Genomic DNA, 6,000 nt, shown 5'->3' with positions numbered 1-6,000 from the left:
CCAATAAAACTATTTAATAAACCAAAGAGCAAACCCTTGAAATAAATTTAACAAATTATCCCTAGTTTTATCTGCTGCTTCTCTCCATTCTCCTTTGGCCCCAGAGATGTCACACCTATTGTTGAGAAGAGAGGGTATAAAAATGAAAATTCTGGGGAACTGGTTACAAGGATCTACATAGAACCTCCTCCCTGGGGAATGGACAACAGAGAAGTGGGTGAAGGGAGATGTCGGACAGTGTAAGACATGACAATAATAATTTATAAATTATCAAAGGTTCATGAAGGAGGGGGGTGTGAGGAAGAGCTGATACCAAGGGCTCAAGTAGAAAGCAAATGTTTTGAGAATGAGGATGGCAATAAATGTACAAATGTGCTTGACACAATGGATAGATGTATGGATTGTGATAAGAGTTGTAGGAGTTCCCAATAAAATGATTTAAAATTTTTTAATGAAAATCCTAACTTTAAATTTATTATCCCCTTTGCATGTGAAACTTGGACATCAAATAAGGAAGCCGGAAGAAAAATGCACTTGGACTATGGTGCTGGTGAAAAATATCGAAAAGTCTCCTGGGCTGCCAAAAGGAAAAATCTGTCTTGGAAGAAGTACAGCCAGAATGCTCCTTTGAGGCAAGGATGGCGAGACTTCATTTCATGGACTGTGGATATGTTGTCAGGAAAGGCCAGTCCCTGGAGGAGGATACCATGCTTGGTAAAGTAGAGAGTGAGCAAAAAAGAAGTCCCTCGAGATGACTTTACAAAGTGGCTGCAACAATGGGCTCAGACATAAGTTAACTTTAATAATTTTAGTTTCTGCAAGTTTTTGCATACACCATCTTGGTGGTTTGGGGAGTTGGTTCCAGGATTCACCCCTCCCCAAATACCAGAATCCTCAAATTCCTTATATAAAATAGCTATAATATTTGCATACGGCCTAGGGAACATCCTCAGGTATATTTTATTTTGTTTGTTTTTAATATTATTAATTTATTATTTTTTGTTTTTTTTCCCAAAACCATTTTATTGGGAGTTAATACATATGAGGGGGTACCCCCCCAAAAAAAACAGAAAAAAACTGCATTGGGTGGAGCTTTTCTGGTATGCATTTTTCCCCACTTGGCAAGCATTGGGCAATTCGCTCTGAGTTAGTGCACCCAGTGGCGTTACATGGGAAGGTTCTTTCTGTTCACTGAGTTTTTTCATAAAAGCAGTTTCCCTTGAACCTTGTTTTTTGTGATGGCTAATTTAATAAAACAGCATGTGGCTGTGAAAATTTGTTTCCTGCTCAGGAAAAATGCCGCAGAAACTGTTGTGCTGTTGAACACAGCTTCCAAAGGCAGCACTATGGGAAAAACTCAAGTGTATCAGTGGTTTTCTCATTTCATAAAAAGGTGAAATGTCGATTGATGACAAACCTCGTCTGGATGACCGACAATGTCCTGAAAGGATGAAAATGTAGTACATTCGGAGTTCATTTCCCCAGGTCAGGATGTTAATCAAGCTTCTGTTTAGAGGTTCTGAAAAGACAGCGTTATACAGTGTGCGACAAAAAAGGACTGATAAGTGGCAGACAGGGGGACTGGTTTTGCCACCACAACAATGCACCTGCTCATGCAGCCATCTCAATGTGCCAGTTTGGGGCAAAAAACATCCTGCCTCTCTTACCCATACTCACTTGACCTCTCTCTGTGTGACTTCTTTTTGTTTCTGTGAATGACGAGGGACATGAAAAGACATGTTTCCAAGAATGGAATCAGATTTGACAAATGTATTAAGTGTAATGAAGAATACTTTGAAGGTGACAAGGTTGTTTTATTTAAGAAATTAAATCCATAGCTTTGGGAGAAGTAATTCCAGGATTTGGGGGGGTATTCCTTCATATATCATTCCATAGTTCAATCCTCAGGTATACTTTAAATCCTTTGTACACTACTTATAATACCTAATACATGTAAATGATATGCAAATAACATCTGTGGTGGTTACATAATCTGGTGCCAACTTGAGACTATGAAGAGTGAAGGGATGGAGTTTAGCCTGTCAATCAGGTCACTGCTTGGTGACCTTATTTGGAGACACTACAGAGATAATAGCTTGCTGGAGTCAGGACATACCCTCTGCTTGGTATTCCTGATGACAAGACATATGGAGCTATGCTAGAACCTTGGAGCTGGAGGAGCGAGCCATGTGGAGATGCACACCAGTACCAAGTTGCTTCTACCGCCACTAGATCCATAAGACTTTGCACCAACTGACCTGTGCTTTTCCTGCATAGAGTGTCATTTCACGTGTGGCTTAAGCCTGAAGAGGAATTTACAGACTGGCATAAGACATATGGGCTAATATTGGACTTATAGACTTGATCTGGACTGGGCTGGGATGGTTTATTAATGTACAATGGCTCTTCAACATAAAGTTCTCTCTTACAAACAAAAAAGAAAAATACTCGAAGATAAAAGAATTGAGAATTATCTTTCATTTCGCTACTTAACATTTTTTAAACATCTTCTATAACAAAAATGCACTACTTTACCTATGCACATTAAAACATCACTATCATTACCGTAAGGAGTCCTAGTGGCATAATGGATATATGTTGAGCTGCAAAACACAAGGTGTGAAGTTCAAAATCACCAGTCACCCCTCAGGAGAAAGAAGGGGGCTCTCTACTCTTGTAAAGAGTTACAGTCTAGGAAACTCACAGGGGCAGTTCTATCCTGTCCTAAAGGGGCTCTAGGAGTCAGCAGTGACTCCATGGCAGTGAAGATTATTACTGCATTGTGATGTTACGGGTGCTTTACTGCGTCTGGAAGTGTTTCTTTACTGTTCTCCTTGGTCCTATAGAGATCCTACGAGACTAGATGGCAATGGGTAGAACTCATTAGTATAAATCTTAGATTGAATAGAATTGAAAACAAAAAAATGACATTACCCTACATATTGACAGCAACCACTAGGCTCCTGGGTATGACTGGGAAACCAGCTATGAACCAACCTCACTTTTCCACCTGTAAATGTCTCTCTGAAGCTATCAGAGTTTGTCCTTCTGTGTTTCACTATTCTGTCTCTATCACTGATACTCAGCCTTAACTGTACATTTACATTATCCTATTGTAAAATGACCACTGCTCCTTACAAAGTTAAATATAAGGTCATCATGTGACCTAGCAATTCTACTCCCAGATATACAAGAAGGCTTTGATAGGTTTCTAGAAAAAAATTCTGTATCTGGTAATGTAGTAGGTTTCATGTTGGGCTGCTAACTAACCACAAGGTCAGCAGTTCAAAACCACCAGCCCCTCTGCAGGAGAAAGATGAGGCTGTCTACTGCCATAAAGATTTATAGCTTCAGAAACTCGGAGGAACAGTTGTACTCTGTCCTACAGTATCACTATGAATCAGAATCGACTCGGTGGCAGAGAGTTTGGTTTTCCATCTTTACAGAAGCGGACTGCCACATCTTTCTCCCAGAGTGGCTGGTAGGTTTAAAGGAAGAACCTTTTGTCAACTGCTGAGTGCTTTCACCGCTGCGCCACCGGGGCTTTTCCCAGGTATACGCTTAGGAAAAATGGAGACCTATGTCCACAAACAATGTGGAGATGAATATTCACAGCAATATTATTCATAGGAGACAAAAATGGAAACAAATTTACATCAACTGATAAAATGTTTTAAATATGAACTTGCCATTCAATAGAATATTACTCCACTATAAGAAGAAATAAAATCTGATGGACGAATCTTGGAAACTCTATACTAAGTGAAAGAAACTGGGCACAAGATACCACATGTTTAGCAGTCAAGGTGTAAGTAACCCTCTGCACCCCCAAGGCTCCCCCCAGAAGTCTAGAATGGGCACATCCATGGAGACAGGAAGCAATAGTGGTTGCCTAGCACTGGCCAAGATGGAGGATGTGTTGGGGTTAGGAGCAATAGCTGCAAGTTATAGGTTTTATTTGTTTGTTTCGGGGGGATCATGAAAATGTTCTAAAATTGACAGTGGTGGTCATTGGAAAACTGCAAATACAATACCTATGTGAATTATGAAATATGGTATTAAAAAATAAAACTAAATCATGCCTCTGCTCAGGCTCTACCTCAGAGATTTTTTTTTTCAATTGCTCTGGATTGAGGCTTGGGCATCAGCCCCCAAGTGATTAGAGTCAGTATCCCAGTCCGATATGCACTGATTTTAACCATGGCGAATGACTGATTTTGAGGAAAGCCATGCTCCCTCTCCATGGCCATCCTCTCTCCCAATCCAGCCCTTAAGTAGTCTTTCCTGGACTTGTGCCTTCCATCAGGCCTAATCTTCAGGTGCAAGTCCCCTCTTCTTTTGGATAATTGTTCGAGTCAGCTGCTCCTGCTCTTCAGCCACCCTCGTGCTGGGCACTCTGCCTTCAGTTATCTCAGAACTGGCCACTGTGTTCCTTCAGCTCTTTACAAGACATTTGTCATTCACAATCACTTTGAACTTACTATTCAACGCAGCATCTGTTGCTTGGGAGGACGTTTTGGAAAACATGACTAAGCAAGCAGTCTAAACTCAACCTATTAAAATCCTTCCACCCAGTTTCAATCTCCGTCTTAGGTATTTACTTGAAGCAGGCAGTTCAATGGGGAAGTATTTGTCTACAAGCCGAAAGAGAGGAGGTTAGGACTCACTAGCTACTTGGGGGAAAAAAGACCTGGTGGTTTGCCCCTGTTATAATTATAGCTTAGGTATTCCCATGGGACAGATCGACTCTCTCTCTCTCTCTCTCTCTCTCTCTATATATATATATATATATATATATATATATATATATATATATATATATATATATCTCCTCTCTCTCTCTCTCTCACCATCCCTATAAATTGTAATCCACTCTGCAACACACAACAACGTGTTATGATTTCTTATTCCCTCCATTCACATTGGCTTTGTTTAGTGAGTGCTTATACACTGGTAAAAGATTCTATAGCTAATAATAGGTCATTCTAGAACCCTAACTGCCAAACAGATAACCAAGCACCTGATTCTAAAACACAGCAATATGCTGCCTTCTGTTTGTAGCATCTAAACTATCATCTATCGATAACAGCCCATGTATCAGATGGCTCATATTTCACAGTAGGAGGCAGGCTAGTGTGCCTAGATGCTGAGGTGGGCATGGAGGCTGTGTTGGGTGGAGGCGGGGAGGGGGTGAGTAGGAAGTGGAGCAATGAGTAGGGCCATTTTGAAAACACACCTAACCTTCGTTACCGTCTGACCTGGTTATTAGTGGAAGAGGGAAAAGAATTTGCTGATATAGGAAATGTGGAATAGTAGAAAGAAGGATTGAAAACTGCAGGATATGCCACAAGTTAGCTTGGTGACATCTGGGATGTGGCCACTTTGACAGAGGTCATTTGACTTGGAGCACTGAGACAAGACCTGCACAGCAAAACATTAAACTTTCTGCTTCAAAAAATTACTAAAGTCCTCATTCCATCCCTGAGTCCTACTCAGTCTCTGGTTCTCAGTCCATCACCAAGTCCCACTTCTGGCGCAGGAGAGTCACTGGGCAGATAAATACAGGAATGAATGTCAAAGATGGAGGAAAGGTGAGACTGGAGGTACCAGAATGTGATGATGGTCAAGAACAGACAGGGGCAGTGTGTTAGTCTGAGTTAACTAGAGAAGCAAATTCGTAGACACTCATATGTGTTTAACAAAGAGCTTTATATCTAAGAGCAGTTGAATATTGAGAACACATCCCAGCCCAGTCCAGATGAAGTCCATAAATCCGATACTAGCCCATATGTCTGATACCAATCTATAAAGTCCTCTTCAGACTTAGGAAACACATGCAATGATGCCGAATGTAGGAGGACCACAGGTCAGTAGGTGGAAGGTCTGTGGATCCAGTGATGGTGTGAACATCTCAGCGCTGGCATGGATTTCCACGTGGCTCCTCCAGCTCCAGAGCTCCAGTGTAGGTCCATGTGTCTTTTGAATGGAGATGTCTCACAA

Source organism: Tenrec ecaudatus, chromosome 1, assembly GCF_050624435.1.
Source record: "Tenrec ecaudatus isolate mTenEca1 chromosome 1, mTenEca1.hap1, whole genome shotgun sequence".
Classification (NCBI taxonomy): Eukaryota; Metazoa; Chordata; class Mammalia; order Afrosoricida; family Tenrecidae; genus Tenrec; species Tenrec ecaudatus.
This window is presented reverse-complemented; position numbering follows the sequence as displayed.